Consider the following 18,435-nt stretch of genomic DNA (forward strand, 5'->3'; position numbering starts at 1 on the left):
AGAAATTACTACGATTATGAGCTATTTCGCCATACACACACGAACAGTTCGCGCAAATGTTCGCCAAAAATTAAAATATTTTGATTTTTGGCGAACATTTGCGCGAACTGGCAAAAACCACCATACACAACAGAAAAGGTCGCAGAAACATGACATAACGGGAATGTTCGCGGAAATGTTCGTGTCGTGTATTTGGCGCTTAAAGCTGTAGTCATTGGTGCCGTTTGTCGTATCGCTGTAGTCGTATCCCTAACGTAATCAGCTGTTTATCGTTACGACGGTAAACCAAAAACCAATTGGTTGGCTACGATACGGATACGACCTTAGCGGCACCAATAATCGATTGCATTGATTCTAATAAGGTTGGTCGAATCAGATGTTATAAGGTTGCCGATACGGTTATCGATAAAGCACCAATGTCTGCAGCTTAACTCCACCTTAAACAGTGAAGACGTGTAAAATAATATATGTAGAGAAATGTTCATGTTTGTTTAATTTTTATGTAAATTGTATTTTTATTTTATGTTTCTGTAATTTGTTTATAGTTCAAAGCCCTGAAGACGGTTACCGTGTGTAACCGAAATATATTGGTAAACTGAAGGTGAAAAAATGTTTGGTGTTTTAATACTAAAAAAATTTAACCTAAAGCCGGTTAAACAAATATCATATTAAAAGAAAAAGGTCGCCAAAGAATTTAAATATAATATATTTCACAATTTTTTGAAATTCGAGTTCTTTTCGATGTTTTAGTTTTGTTGAATGGGTTAACTGTCTCGTAATCAGCTGCTTTAAAAAAATTAAAGCTTTTTACGGACACAAACTTTTCCCTTTTTTCTTTTAAAAGTCAACAGTTTTCTGGGGAATTCAAATCGTCGGACATATCAAGAACTCTAGTTCATAACTCTATCTCTAGAATCTGTAGTTAAACTGCTTTGGTCCAAATAATTCCTCCATACCATGTCCGTCCGCACGTTAATGTCAAGTATATCGGGTAAGTTACCACACATTATTGCACCTTTCAGCATCAAATCTTTGTGAAAAGGTCTGGCAAACACTCATCAGCCTCTTGCGGTACGCCGTTAATAATAACGTCAATCGAGACAGCACTACTTTGAAGAGCACTAAGCTGAGCTTTGCTTTATTATGGAGAGTAATGATAACAGTCTCTCAACTGCACTTACTCTATTTTCGATAGCAAGCATGGATAATTTTATAGTTGCCACTTTTGGCGGCCAACTCAACCAGCATTTGCGTCATTCTTTCTTCCGCGTTTTGCAACAAATCGCTCATAATATTTGTCAATTCCTCTCTTTGTTCCATGCATTTCATATCCATTCTATCTGCCAAAGCTGATAAAGGAGTGAGGGGTACCAAGGGGGTATTCTTTGTGTTGATGGTATATCTATTTAGGCAATGTGCTGGTGATAAGATAGCAGGTGACTAAGTTATTATCAGGGTACAAACAGAATTAATGTGAAAAAATAAAATACTGTAGCGCACAGCGTAATTTATTTATTTATTTATTATTTAAAGTCGACGACAAACTATGGTCGACTGCATAATATAAAAGATATATAAATATACAACTCAAAAGATAAAATTTAAGATATATCGAGATTTCAACAATGTTATATTACAAACAAAGAAATATTAATGAACATTACTATTTAATTTCAAAATATAATAATAATAAGAAATATGAGTAGAAATAAGACCTTATGCCGAAATCTTATACTGGCGAAATGCATCAGATTCCGCTCACCATGATATCGGAATGCAGTGGATTCCAATCTCCCTGTTGGAATGCAACAAGATTCCAATCAGCATGTCATGGGAATCCGGCAGTGCTAAGAGTAGTGTAATGAGGATACGCCATCACAAGGCATAAAAAAGTAACATGACCTGTGTTGTTGGAATGCACCGGATTCCAATCAGCTCGATGCCTGACCCATAAGATTATACTGCCGGAATGCATACGATTCCGGTCAGTGACTCATGAAAAAGCATGTTTTTTACGTTGTTGGAATGCACCAGATTCCAATCAACACAGTACTGTCTTGTTCCTTCTTAATGATACATGTTGATAAATGTTCCTCCATCCTTAAGCGAGATAGTTCCTGTTTTTTATCGAAGGAATAAAATGCCGGCAAATTAAATTAGCTTGTATCTCTTAAATTAGATAGGCAAGTATTGCATTACGTATAGTGGCAAAAGTACATTCAAGACTGATGCAGCTATACAAGTCATTGTAGTGCGCGCACCAGATAAGAAGAGGATTATTTTTAGCAAAGTTTCGTCTACAAAGGGGTAAATAGAAAGGAACGTAGTGTCTGGATACTCTAGGGGGAACCGCAAAAAACAAGCGGCTAAGGAGGTCCGCGGAATCAATTTCTCCAATAATGAGCTTATGGATGAACAATACCCCCAGTAATATTCTCCGATTTTCCAGAGTGGGTAAGTTAATAAGAAGAAGTCTACTTCTGTATGGAGGAAGGTGGAGACTTGAGTCCCAATTAAGGCCGCGCAATGCAAATATCAAAAATTGCTTTTGAACTGACTCAAGACGCTTTGTATGCTTCTGAGAAACAGGGGACCAAATGCATGAGCAATACTCGAGTATTGGACGAACCAGCGATGTGTAAAGAACCTTAGTGAGGTACGGATCATCGAACTCTTTAGCCCATCTTTTAACAAATCCAAGTAAACCCAACGCTTTGTTGTCTATAGATGAAATATGCATGTTAAAATTCAATTTCGGATCAAAAAGGACACCTTGATCATTTGCAATAGATATACGCTCCAAAGGCGTACCATCTATTACATAAGATTTCAATGCTGGCTTCACTCGGTGAAATGTCATATGCTTACATTTAGAGCAATTTAAAGCTAGTAAATTTGTTGTGCACCAACATTGGAACGAGTCCAAGTCGGCCTGAAGAAGATCCAAGGAACTCAAATCGGTAGGACAGTAAGTGTAGCAAAGTTTTACATCATCCGCATACATTGTAGTATGGGAATATAATATTGTCTGTGGCAAGTCATTAATGAAAAGGGCAAAGAGCAAAGGACCTAGATGATAACATCTCATTCTCTCAATATGCTAACAATAATTTTGTTAAAATAAAAATTTTATATTTCTTATAACATTTAGGATGCCGTAATAATTTCACAAGCCCTTCGTTGGTTCGTGGATCTGAAAAATTCGATCTACACTTTTTTTCCAAAAGTTATACTATCCTGGGTTACAAGGGAAGTTCGTGGGCATTGTACTACGTTCGCTATTTTGTTTAGTTCCGTTATGTTATTTGAGTGACTGGCGTCAATTTTTACATCCGTTATATTGGCGAAGCTGGCGTTTGTATTGAGTGCTGCTTGGACGCTATTTCGTCCTTCCTGTTTTCTAATACATTTTACGAGCTCCGTTACTATACCCGTCAATTTGTCTAAAACAATTGACATAGTAGATGGCGCAGTTGATTTTAGGGATGAGCGGTGGCCTGACTAAACTAGGGTTTAACATTTTAATGAGTTATTGAAAAATTGTATTTATTTTTGCTTTCTTTAAAGTTCTCCGGAGGGTCCCTTTGGCTATTTTATGGGCTGTACGAACCTAATATTATTCATTAAATGTTTAGATTTGTCTTAATGTCCAAAAAATGAGTCTCCGTTTCGTACCATTCACTTCACTACACATTTTTTTTCTTCTGTTCACTTCACATTTTAAATCAGTTAATATAAAAATGTATTACTACTAACAGCTAATGCCGCTACTTCGCATGCGAGGAATTTCAAAGTCCAATAATTTTTATTTTTGCGGATAAAGTTGGGAACCAAATACCAAAAAAAAAATTTCGTCACTCCGGACGAAAAAAGACTCACAAACATAGTCGCATCATTGGGAAGGAAGAAATCGCGTATAAAGTAAAAAGTTTTTTTTGAAAATGTCGCCTGTAGCGACCATTTTAATTGGGCTGTTTAAATTCATTTAAAAATTAAACGCATTATAAATTTTCATACATTCATATAGTATTAACCCAAATAACACCAAAAGTTACACCAAAAGATACTTTTAATTTTTTTTGGAAATGTCTATTTAAAACCGCTATAGAAAGAGACTCTGATACTTACAAAAAAAAAAAATTTTTATTATTTTAGAGGTGTCCTATATATAGGACATTAGGAACATACAAAACTATAAAAAATGATCCAACCCAGTTCCAAATGAGGAAAAATAGCAAAATGGTCAACGAAATCTACAAAACCCACAACATCGACGAAAAACAAAAAAGATATTTAACATGCACAGCAGCCACAGCCGCATGCCGTTATGGCCTTCCAAAAGTTCATAAGGAGCACACACCACTTCGCCCAATATTGTCCTCAATAAATGTTCCCTGTTCGAAATTATCGAAATTCGTAGGTGAGATTTAAAAAAACGTGGTCTCGGAAAAATATAATATTAGAAATTCAATCCAACTAAAACAAGCCATAAAAGATATACACATTTCCGGCGATGAAATACTCATATCACTAGACGTGGTATCCCTGTTCAGAAATATACCTATCCATCTTGCGATTAACACAATATTAAAACAATGGCCTATCCTTAAAAACCACACAACAATCACAAAAAGCCAATTCCTCAAGATTCTTAAATTCTGCATCAGGGAAAATAATTATTTTGTATACGACAGCAAATACTATCAGCAAATTTATGGGATGCCAATGGGCATCCATTATCACCAACAATAGCCGACATAGTCCTAGACAAGATTATTGACGATAGCATCATAGAGCTAAAATCTAACGAAATAAGCATCAAATACATAACGAAGTATGTAAATGATATTTTCGCCATTGTTAAGGTTAAGGACGTGAATTAAATTTTTAGAATATTTAATGGACAACATAATAAATTAAAATTTGCTTTGGAAACCGAAAAATGTCATAAGCTTGCATTTCTAGACATGGAAAGCCGCAACATAGACAATAAAATAAAAACGAATAGGTATAAAAAAAGCTGTAGCTTCATCAAAAATGATCAATTACCATTCTACCCACCGTTAGAATCAAAAAAAAGAACACCATTATTAACTTTATAGATAAAGTTAACTCCTTGAGTGACCAGGAGTTCATAAAAGAAAATAAAAAAAAAACTAAAACAATACTTACCAAAAATGGATACCCTAATAAAATAATAGATGCTCTAATGTTCGCGGCCGAAAATAACACAAAACATAAAATACCGTAATAACAACAACATATGATAGTAACAGAAGAATATACACAGGACTAACAGACAACACCTTACACAAAATTATCAAAACCAACAACATGAGCTATGCATACAAACCAAATCACACAATTCAAAGCATTTACACCTAAACCAAAGACAAAATCGAAAAGGAACAACTACACAATGTGATTTATGAAATCCCATGCATGGGCAAAGATGGCGAAAACTGTGATAAAGTTTACATCGGTACAACGAAAAGGGAGCAAAGGACGAGGTTAAACGAACACAAACTGATCAAGGCCCAAAAATTGCGTCGAAACGCGTAGGATAATTAAATAAAACGTTGTTTTATTAAGAAGAAGAAAAAAAACCCCGGACGAAAAGCTCCAATAATAATATTATTAAAATTGTTACTTGGCCCAATATAAATAATTATCAAAAGGATTCGGGAAGCTAAATAACCGAAACAAACCCACAAATTCGAAAAACAAATCAACAAAATGAAACATTTTACCAACGTATAAGATACAAATATGGTATGGACATATGCAACAACATCAAACAAAACAGCAAGTATCACAAAAATCTTGTAAAGCAACAACAAAAACTAAAATAACTTTTGAAATGTGAAAACTTCGGAGTTATACCAGTACACCGTACGGATAAGACCACAAAAATAATACACGGATTTACACTGGTAAAAACAAGAATGCAAATGCAAAAAATTGGGAATCTTTTTTTGAACAAAAGTATTAAATTTGGAAATTAAGGAGGCAAATATGATAATTAGTAATTTAAATCGTACAATTGTGAAGGTACAACAGAAACTAAAGGAAACTCTAGACAAAAACGTTTACAACTCCGTAGTTAAACAAAAAAACAATATTTAATACATACTAAAAGGCTAATAGAAAAGAACCTAGATAAAAAATTGAAGGACTGAATCAAGAAAAATTTTGAGAAAACCGACCTGAAATTCAAAGCAGACTGGTTTACAAACAATACCGAAATTGAAATACCTCCTGAATGTCGATGGGTACTATCCCTGGGGAACAAATTCGCACTTCCAATAACTAGAAAGACTTTTTCGCCACTACATATTATGGCTGATGTCGAACAGAGTATTCGGACAATAACAGATGATAGAGAGAAAGATACGGTCAGATGCAAATTCGCAGTAAGGGTTTACACATTCAAAAATAAACCAAGAAACAGCGAGATAGATAAATTTATATTGCAACTCTACGAAGAAACTAAGCGATTTTTATATCAGCATAAAGATACCATTATGATCACTAATGCAGATAAAGGAAATAAAGCTGACATGATGTACAAAAAAGATTATAAAATTAAAACGGAGGATCTTCTAAAAGGTAAAGCTACATACAAAACTATAAAAAATGATCCAATCCAGTTCCTACTGAGGAAAAATAACAAAATAGTCAACGAAATCTACAAAACCCACAACATCGACGAAAAACAAAAAAGATATTTAACATGCACAGCAGCCACAGCCCCACACCTTTATGGCCTTCCAAAAGTTCATAAGGAGCACACACCACTTAGCCAAATATCATCCTCAATAAATGTTCCCTGTTCGAAATTATCCAAATTCGTAGGTCAGGTTTTAAAAAACGTGGTCTCGGAAAAATATAATATTAAAAATTCAATCTAATTAAAAAATTTACTTTGGAAACCGAAAAATGTAATAAGCTCGCATTTCTAGACATGGAAATCCACAACATAGCCAATAAAATAAAAACGAATTGGTATAAAAAAGCTGTAGCTTCATCAAGAGTGATCAATTACCAATCTAACCACCCTTAGAATCAAAAAAAGAACACCATTATTAACTTTATAGATAAAGTTAACTCCTTGAGTGACCAGGAGCTCATAAAAGAAAATAAGAAAATCACTAAAACAATACTTACCAAAAATGGATACACTAATAAAATAATAGATGCTGTAATGTTCGCGGCCAAAACTAACACAAAACATAAAAAGAGTAATACCGTAATAACAACAACATATGATAGCAACAGAAGAATATACACAGGAGACACATATATACCAAGCCTAACAGACAACAACACCTTACACAAAATTATCAAAACCAACAACATAAGCTATGCATACAAACCAAATCACACAATTCAAAGCATTTACACAAAAACCAAACACAAAATCAAAAAGGAATAACTACACAATCTGTTTTATGAAATCCCATGCATGGGCAAGGACGGCGAAAACTGTGATAAAATTTACATCGGTACAACGAAAAGGGAGCTAAGAACGAGGTTAAACGAACACAAACTAGATACCAAAAACAAAAAGAAAAACACAGCGTTGGCGCAACACTTGACTGATCAAAACCACACAGCTAATTTTGACAACGTAAAGATACTGGATGTGGAGAACAAAATTAGAAGAAGAATGACGATGGAAGGATTGCGCATACAACAAAACATTTAGAGAACAGTAAACTATAGAGACGTTGTTGACTACATAAACTGCGCTTATGCTAGCGCAATCACAGTAGATGTTTAACTGGTGGAAGCAAAGGGTGTACAGTGTGTCAACGATATATTTATGGATGTGTATGTCGGTACCTTAGATGTTATTTAACAAAAAATAATTAGTTGTTAATGTACAAAAATTTTGTTTTTCGTTTTTGTAATATACAGATGATTAAAAATCCCTGATGAAGACCCAAAAGTTGCGTCGAAACGCGTAGGATAATTAAATAAAACGTTGTTTTATTAAGAAGGAGAAAAAAACCCCGGCCGAAAAGCTACACTAAAAATATTATTAAAATTGTTACTTGGCCGAATATAAATAATAATTAAATGGATTCGGAGAGCTAAATAGCCGGAACAAACCCACAAATTCTAAAAACAAATCAACAAAGTGAAACATTTTACTAACATATAATATACAAATACAGTATGTACATATGCAACAACATCAAACAATACAGCAAGTATCACAAAAATCTTGTAAAGCAACAACAAAGACTAAAATACCTTTTGAAATGTAAAGATTTCGGAATTATACCACCACGCCTAACCGGTAAGACCACAAAAATAATACACGCATTTACACTGGAAAAAACAAGAATTGAAATGCAAAAAATTGGTAATCTTTTTTTTGAACAAAATATTAAATTTGGAAATTAAGGAGGCAAATTTGATAAATAGTAATTTATATCGTACAATTGTGAAAGTACAACAGAAAATAAATGAAACTATAGACAAAAATGTATTCAACTCCGTAGTTGAAACACAAAATCAGTTTATAATACATACTAAAACGCTAATAGAAAAGAACCTAGATAAAAAACTGAAGGATAGGACCAAGAAAAATTTTGAGAAATTCGACCTGAAATTCAATGCAGACTGGTTTACAAACAATACCGGAATTGTCATACCTCTTAAATGTCGATGGGTACTATCCCTGGGGAACAAATTTGTTACGTAGCTGTCTGGTCGGGGTGAGGAGCGGCGGCAAGCAGGTATGCTTGCGGGTCCAGGCTAGCTCGTCGTCTTGGGCGGGGTATTGCACCACCGACCTCACCCGCAGCCACATGAACAAAAAGAGGGTTCATACCTGCATGTATACAGAAAGGAGAGAAAAAGCTGGAAAAGATAGAAATAAACGTGAGGGGCAAAGTTATCGGGGGGAAAGCGTAAGGGGTAGAAAAAGGTGAAGGCCTGTCCTGTCAGCTGGAGTCTGCCCTCCCTCTGCAGTGCAACTTACACCACACCGTGGGCACTGTGCTGACTCCTGTTTAGCTTACAGTGCCCCCAAACCTGACATGAGTCTGTCCCCTGTCACTCAGTCATTTTCCCTAAACACTCACCTTCAACTAATCTTTCTGCGTACAAGCGCATTACCAAAACCAAACTTAAAACTTTAGCCCTGCATTATGGAACGATCTAAAATTTTCATCCAAACATAATTCGTATAATTTATTTGCAAAATTTTTGGCTTACAAATTATCAGCTAACAACCTGCTACTATTTCATTAAATTCAAAAAAAAATTTTAACCTCCGAGTATAATACAAAATACTTTGACAAGGATTTCTAAAATTTACTCGAAGTAACAATCCAAAAAATTGCTCAAACTTAATGCTAAATTTTATTACTAATGAATATTAAAAATTCATGAGAGTGCAAGACGAAGTAGATACATTTCAAATTAAATTCAATACAAAATACCTACGACTAATAGAGTGTCTGAACTGAAATAAAAAAAATTAAAAATTTGTGGGCCACCCTAATGCACTATTATTACTAGGAGCTAATTCTAAATCCTAAAGATACAAAGTCAAAATTTCTTAGACGAGTAAATAATATAAAAAAAAAAAACGAAACGCAAAAACAAAACACTAATCCCTGACCTACCGTAAATGGACAAATACAAGGAAGTAGAGAAAAGAACTAATAAGCAACTGAGCTTGCAAGCAAATAAGTAAAATATGTATGTTTGTATAATTGTCGTAGTTATGTATGGACATCTATTCTAACATTATTTCTTCTTTCTTTACTGATCTTCTGTTTTCTCATAATTCATAAATCGATCTCAATAAATGTTCATACATATGTACGTTGATATAAACATAAATACCAAATTCTTTAATTGCACTCACCGGTCTCTCGTACTCCAACGGCGCCGCTGCAGTTGAGCAGATACCTGTGCTGAAAGGGAAAAAAAGACTCAAACATACATTTGTCACTCAATTACTCAGCAAGATCACTGGCTGGTGATATTGGAGAATCGTTTAGTTGGTAGTATGGAATCTATGCCCGGGGTGAACCATGTGCTAATTTTCCTTTTGATTGTTAGGATAGGAAAAAAATGTACATATGTGTTCAGTGTTAAAAATTAGTGTTAATTACAAGAGGACTTATTTGCAAGAAGGATTCTCGCAAACATCTTCGGGTGGCAACCAAAAAAAAACGTAGGTATAAAAAAAAAATAATTACAAAAAAAAAGGAAAGACAAATTCAAAATTTTACGTTTTTGAGTTAGCCGCTTGGCAAACAAAAGTAAAAACCATGCGCGGAAGAATAAACGTGGGAAGATTATCCCGATAAGAAGGGTGATTAAAAATTATCGTAATAATCTGTGGGGTAAGACAAAATAATAAGCCAAAAGAACTTCGTAATAATGAATAGGTGGAAAGAAAAAAAACAAAATTAAACTGAAAGTGAAAGGAACTACATAATTGGCAAAAAGGGAGATTGAAATTAAAGTGAAACTAGGAGAAATTTAAAGAAAGATGTTTGAACCGAATTAGAAATGTTTCCTTATGCCCTAACCCTCTCGTATTAAACTATTAATCTAAATATTAAAAAAAGGTAATTTTTACAAGTTATAAAAAAACTATCAAAAAGTGGCTCCAAATCTGAGGTTGCTGCGCCCGGGGTTGTTGAGATGTTGCTGAAATCTACTCCTTGGTGGAATGCTTTGTATGTTGTAGTTGCTGCTACCAACGAACTTGTACAGTGTTAATTTTTCCCCGTACCTGTTGCTAGCGGTCGCCAACAGTATTGTTGTTGTTGCTTCTGCTTTGGATTCAGCAGGTCGCTATTGGCCGTCATTAATGCCCTGAACTTACGTGGTAGCTGTGTGTTTCTGGATCCGTGTCAAATGTGTTGTTTTTGCTATCTATGTTGCCAAGAAAAATATAGTGTTGTCGACGTGTCGTCTTACCACCGTGTTTTTGTTATGTTTGACGTATTGTTAGCATAAATTCCTCGATGTTGTTGTTGCCAAGTTGTGCCTTCGTCCAACCAACGACAGTGTCCAGTGCGTTGTTTTGAGGTGATCTGCAAAAATTCAAAAAGCAAATTTATTAAACCAATAAAAAACTGATGTTACGAAAAAAACTGATATTACAAACGCGTGTACATATGTTTGTTTCTTATTTGCATGGTTTATATGCTCATCTAAATACATTATCTGTATGGAGGCGTGAACATAAACCTGCAATTTTGCTTTTGGCTTGCTTGAAAACTTGGCTATGTGGACGCCAAGTTCCCAGTGGGCACGCCAGATGATAAAAATCTTGGCTAGACTTACCAAGAGTATTCCGGGTGCGAGTCTTGGTCATAGCCCGCTTGGCTGTTGATGGGATTGCCTTCCTTGGTTTTTGGTACGTTTCGCGAGACTTTGCGGCGCACACAACATTGTTTTTAGGAACAGGAACCCTTAACTTGCGAATTTATTCGCGCAGTTCACTTGAAAACTTAAATTTTTCTTTTATTTATTTATTTTTTTTTTTTTCACTTGCGCTTAGCGAATTGGCACTTTCACTGTACACTGATTCAACCAAACTTTGGCACGTTGTCTAACGTTCTGCCTTTTTATCTCTACCGCCGTGGTAAGGAAAGATACCCAAAATGGATAGTTTTAACACATACAAGCTACTTACTTTCGGCTTTCCCGTACTTTCCTTTATGCATTCACACAATCATACATTCACACATTTGTACGTTCACACAAAATAACACCTACACAGATATATTTCGTCCGTGCCCTCACCGGAATGTAGCTATACCTTTGGCAAAGTTGTTGCAGCTAAAAACCACCTGATGCCGAAGCGACTGGTCACTTCCGCTGCAACAATGTTGTCATAGCGGAGTGTAGATACGTTCTTCGCAAGATTGCGCTGAGGCATGAACCTAGACACACTACACACAGATACGGACACACACTACCATTCACTCAAACCAGTACCTATGGTGAAAGACTGTCGTTACAAATTCGCACTTCCAATAACTAGAAAGACTTTTTCACCACTACATATTATAGCTGATGTCGAACAGAGTATTCGGGCCATAACAGCTGATAGAGGGAAAGATATGATCAGATGAAAATTCGCAACAAGGGTTAATACATTCAAAAATAAATTAAGAAACAGCGAGAAAAAGAAATTTATATTGCCACTCTACGAAGAAACTAAGCGCTTTTTGTATCAGCATAAAGATACCATTATGATCACTAATGCAGATAAAGGGGATAAAACCGTCAAGATGTAAAAAAAAGATTATAAAATGAAAATGGAGGATTTTCTAAAAGATAAAGCTGCATACAAAACTATAAAAAATGATCCAACCCAGTTCCTACTGAGGAAAAATAACAAAATGGTCAACGAAATCTACAAAACCCACAACTTCGACGAAAAACAAAAAAGATATTTAACATGCACAGCAGCCACAGCCCCACGCCTTTATGGCCTTCCAAAAGTTCATAAGAAGCACACACCACTTCGCCCAATATCATCCTCAATAAATGCTCCCTGTTCGAAATTATCCAAATTCTTAGGTCAGATTTTAAAAAACTTGGTCTCGGAAAAATATAATATTAGAAATTCAATCCAACTAAAACAACCCATAAAGGATATACACATTGCCGACGATGAAATACTCATATCACTAGACGTGGTATCCCTGTTCACAAATATACCTATCCGGCTGTCGATTAACACAATATTAAAACAATGGCCTATCCTTAAAAACCACACAAAAATCACAAAAACCCAATTCCTCAAGATTCTTGAATTCTGCCTCAGGGAAAATTATTATTTTGTATACGACAGCAAATACTATCAGCAAATTTATGGGATGCCAATGGGCAATCCATTATCACCAACAATACCCGACATAGTCCTAGACAAGATTATTGACGATAGCTCATAGAGCTAAAATCTAACGACATAAGCATTAATTACATAACGAAGTATGTAGATGATATTTTCGCCATTGTTAACGTTAAGGACGTAGATGAAAATTTAAGAATATTTGGTGGACAACATAATAAATTAAAATTTATTTTGGAAACCGAAAAATGTAATAAGCTTGCATTCCTAGACATGGAAATCTATAACATAGGCAATAAAATAAAAACGAATTGGTATAAAAAATATATAGATTCATCAAGAATGATCAAGTACCAATCTAACCACCCTTGGAATCAAAAAAAGAACACCATTATTAACTTTATAGATAAAGTTTTCCTTGAGCGACCAGGAGTTCATAAAAGAAAATAAGAAAATCACTAAAACAATACTTACCAAAAATAGATACCCTAATAAAATAAAAGATGCTCTAGTGTTCGCGGCCGAAAATAACACAAAACATAAAAAGAGTAATACCGCAACAACAACATATTGTAACGAATTTACTTGCAAATCCTCTTATTTGCAATCTTCTGCTAAGTTCGAATCACTAAACTCTTGCATAAATAACTCCAATTTGTAATAATGCAAAATGGCCTTTATTAAAGTACTTCACAATAACATTCAAACTGTGCAACGGATAGCTTGCTTAATAACCAAACTGATTGATAGCTCAAATGAAACTCTACTATTCAAAATAATACTGCTCTTGCTCGCTAGATAGCGTCTTAGTCGAAACTGCTTAACAACTCAAATCAAACTGAATTTCAGTGCCTCTACAATTGCGCCTTTTATACTCTTGGATTTCAACGTTCGCATCTTCTAGGCGCTTCCAGAATCTACTAGTCCAGCAGCTCTCAAACTTCTCAGCTGTAACTACAATTGCACAATTTTATAGTTTTTCTCATTGCATACTTTCAGGAGTATCTCAGATATATGCATGTGTTTGTGCATTGACTCTCCGCTGCTCGTATACGTACATGGTACATATGTGTAGACGCAATTATTGTTTCGTATATGTAGATACATAATGATTGATCTATGGATGTGAATTCACGTCACTGCTTAGCATCGGCTTAGAGACGATAGCATCCCTCAGTGCTGCTAACATTCGTTACACTGCCCTCCACCTAAGTCTGATCGTCCCGATCAGACAAATCTCTCGATCTATACGCTGCCAGCCTTTCCAAATGAACCACTCTTCTAATCCGTGGTTTCCCAGTGGTTTGTATGCGATAGATGGTATCACTGATCTTCTTCACAACTTTGTACGGGCCTTCCCAACTGCACCGAATCTTGGATGGAATACCTTTCCGGCGGTGAGCGTTGTATAACAGTACCAAATCTCCCTCCAAGAAACCTTCCGAATTTTTGTTCTCATTGTACCTGCGTTTCATCTTACTACTCGCCAGTGACCGTACGCAACCTTGCTCCAGGTAACGGCTTTACTGTCCTGTTGACCAAGTCAGATCGGATCAAGGAATGAGATGCGCCCGTATCTACAGTCAGTACACGCTCCTTGCCATCCACATTTCCTCTGATGTTAAGACTGCTTGATTTCCTACCAATTTGCAACACAGATATCACAGGGCATTTAATAGCTGGATCTAGCTCGCGATCTCTACCTCTTACTCGCTCTTCCAACTTTGCGTTTACGGCCACCCACATTGTTGGAACTACTAGGACCAAGATCGCAATGACGGGCAATGTGACCGGACTTTCCGCACTTGAAACATTTGATAACTTTTTCACTCCGCTTTTGCGATCCTTTCAGCACCTCCAAAATTGCGTCTACCCACTCTGGCCTTTCTACTTCCACACGGCGTGCTTTGAATACTGGCTTACACAGAAGCGACGCTGTTTCCTGAATCAATGCATGTGATACCGTTTATGCAAATGCTGGCTTTGGGTTTGCGTATGTGGTTGCGTATGCCATTTATAAAGCTCTGAATTTTTACCTTTTCGGTGTATTCCACGGGTGCGTCGGCATTCGCCAAATGTGCAAGCCTTTCGACATCTGACGCAAAATCCTGCAAAGTCTCATTAGCTTTTTGGTAGCGGTTTTGCAACTCTATTTGGTGTATCTGCTTCCTGTGTTCGCTTCCGTATCGCCTCTCTAGAGCGCTCATCAATGTTTCGTAGTTGTTCCGCTCTCCCTCGGGAATAGACTGTAGGATTTCAGCAGCAGATCCTTTCAATGCCACGAATAGTGCAGCAACTATATCATCAGAAATCCAGTTGTTCACTGCTGCGGTCTTCTCAAACTGAATCTTAAACACCTGGAAAGGAACAGAACCGTAAAAGGATGGTGTTTTTACCTTTGGATTACTCGCTGGAACAGCTGGACGATTCATTTGCAACTCCTGTATACGACCTCTCAAAGCTTCTATCTCGGCATCAATTTTGTCCTCGAGCTGCACAATTTGTGTATCCTGTGCTTCCAGCTTTGATGTTACCCTTATCTCCTGTGCCTCCAGCTGCGAGGATATGCGGGCCTCCTGTGCTTTCAACTGCTCAGCCAACTGAGATGTCACAATGTCTTTTGCTCTTCCAGTTGATTTTCCATCTTGGATGTAATCTGTGTCGACATTTCGGAAATACGCGTCTCCTGTGCTTCAATCTTAGATGTTATGCGTGTTTCTTGCGATTCCATCTGTGATGACATATACGTTTTCTGTTCTTCCATCTTCGATGTTATGCGTGTCTCCTGCGATTCCAGTTGAGATGCCACTGTCGATGTTTGAGCAGTTATTGCAGTCAAGTCCGTGCTCGTAACTGTCTGCAATGTTTCGTTTTTCTCTTCAATTTTTGTTGTTGCTTCGTCCCCATCAGGATAAAGACAAACTCGTCCACATCAATTCCTTGCGACTCCATTACCTCTCGTAGTCGTGCTTGAAGTTCATTCTTATTGCCGGTTGTATTTAATCCACGGTTCTCCAAATTATTTTTCAGTTGCTGGATCTTCAATTCACTGAACTTTGCCATGTCCTTGTTGTCCTCTGGAATTTATTCAACAATTCCTCTTCTGACACCAATTGTAACGAATTTACTTGCAAATCCTCTTATTTGCAATCCTCTGCTAAGTTCGAATCACTAAACTATTGAATAAATAACTCCAATTTGTAATAATGTAAAATGGCCATTATTAAAATACTTCACAATAACACTCAAACTGTGCAACGAATAGCTTGCTTAATAACCAAACTGATTGATAGCTCAAATGAAACTCTACTATTCAAAATAATACTGCTCTTGCTCGCTAGATAGCGTCTTAGTCGAAACTGCTTGACAACTCAAATCAAACTGAATTTCAGCGCCTCTAAAATTGCGCCTTTTATACTCTTGGATTTCAACGTTCGCATCTTCAAGGCGCGTCCAGAATCTACTAGTCCACCAGCTCTCAAACTTCTCAGCTGTAATTACAATTGCACAATTTTATAGTTTTTCTCATTGCATACTTTCAGGAGTATCTCAGATATATGCATGTGTTTGTGCATTGACTCTCCGCTGCTCGTATACGTACATGGTACATATGTGTAGACGCAATTATTGTTTCGTTTATGTAGATACATAATGATTGATCTATGTATGTGAATTCATGTCACTGCTTAGCATCGGCTTAGAGACGATATCACCGCTCAGTAATGCTAACATTCGTTACAATATGATAGCAATAGAAGAATATACACATGTGTCACATATATGCCAAGACTAGCAGACAACAATACCTTGCACAAAATTATCAAAACCAACAACATAAGCTATGTATACAACCCAAATCACACAATTCAAAGCATTTACACAAAAACCAAAGACAAAATCAAAAAGGAACAACTACACGATGTGATTTATGAAATCCCATGCATGGGCAAAGACGGCAAAAACTGTGATAAAGTTTACATCGGTACAACGAAAAGGGAGCTAAGAGCGAGGTTAAACGAACACAAACTAGATGCCAAAAACAAAAAGAATAACACAGCGTTGGCGCAACACTTGACTGATCAAAACCACACAGCTGGTTTTGACAACGTAAAGATACTGGAGGTGGAGAACAAAATTAGAAGAAGAACGACGATAGAAGGATTGCGCATACAACAAAACATTTCGAGAATAGTAAACTATAGAGACGATGTTGACTGCATAAACTGCGCTTATGCTAGTGTAATCACAGTAGAGGTTTGACTGGTGAAAGCAAAGGGTGTACAGTGTGTCAACGATATATTTATGGATGTTTATGTCGGTACCTTAAATGTTATTTAACAAAAAATAATTAGTTGTTAATATACAAAAAATTTTGTTTTTCGTTTTTGTGATATTCAGATGATTAAAAATCCCTGACAAAGACGCAAAAATTACGTCCAAACGCGTAGGATAATTAAATGAACGTTTATTAAGAAGGAGAAAAAAACCCCGGCCGAAAAGCTCCAGTAAAAATATTATTAAAATTGTTACTTGGCCCAATATAAATAATTATTAAACGGATTCGGAGAGCTAAATAACCGAAACAAACCCACAAATTCGAAAGCAAATGGAACAAGTGCAGTATACGGACAATGCTGATATAAAAAAACGAAAAATTGAGATCGATAGTTATAAATAAAAGAAACATAACGATATATTTTTTTTGTAGGGCAAACAACAACAACAAAAGTTATTAAAGGTCAAAGTTCATAATAAGCTTTTTTTTAAATCTAAATTACTTCTAAAGTATTGAACCGATTATCAACGTCATTGGATAGGTATTTCCAATACCTTTCATTTGATTACTGCAAAGAATTTCCTGAAATAATATAATTTTTTAAAAAACATATCAAAATTTTTAAAAACTTATTTTTTTTAAATTTAATTGCTGTATTAAATAAATGAAAATATAGTTTGGTAGATGGGAAATAATTTAAGCTTTCATTTAAAATTATATATAATATCCTTAGTCGCATCAATGCAATACCAACTGTTCTGTTCCTGGTATACCAAAATTTAATTTTGGGCAAATTAACAGTAATTATGTGCAGAACACCTCTCCGAGTTGGCGGCCTTCGGCCGCCCTTATTTAAGTAACCCTGGGCTACGCCATGCCAATTCCGGGTGGTTGCCTGAACCGTGGCAACATGCCACGGTACGAACTCTTTTGCGTGTTTTTAGGTACAGCCTAATAAAATTACCACAACCATGTTTTGAAAACGGCAATAACGCCATACTGGCTTTATTTCCATTAGCAATTGGAAATAAGGCCATATGGCTTTATTTCTCAAACTGATTGGAAATAAAGCCGTATGGCGTTATTGCGTATGGCTTTATTGCACCCCACCGTCATCCACAGTATTTTTGCGCAGAACAATTTCATACATACATAGCCCCTTAAAAAATAAGTATTTATTTTGTAACTTACGTTTAACTCACGCCGACATATCGACCTCATAATCATCTTCATCTTCCTCCTCTACAAGTCGTGGGTTGCATGGGTTGTAAAGGTTCCCAGCCATTTTAAAAAATGTTGTTAAAGGGTCAATAGTAGT

The 18,435-nt window shown here is 36.0% G+C and overlaps 1 protein-coding gene across 1 annotated transcript in view; it reads right to left on the minus strand.

Moving 5' to 3' along the window:
- Window positions 1-18,435, minus strand: part of LOC137234581 (cytochrome c oxidase subunit 5B, mitochondrial-like) — a 676,037-nt gene that overhangs the window by 141,860 nt on the left and 515,742 nt on the right. Inside the window, exon 2 of the mRNA XM_067758042.1 lies at window positions 8,260-8,337. The gene's annotated coding sequence lies outside the window, so the exon portion shown is untranslated. The remainder of the gene's footprint in view (window positions 1-8,259; window positions 8,338-18,435) is intronic.

The sequence above is a fragment of the Eurosta solidaginis genome, chromosome X (genome assembly GCF_040869045.1).
Source record: "Eurosta solidaginis isolate ZX-2024a chromosome X, ASM4086904v1, whole genome shotgun sequence".
NCBI lineage: Eukaryota > Metazoa > Arthropoda > Insecta > Diptera > Tephritidae > Eurosta > Eurosta solidaginis.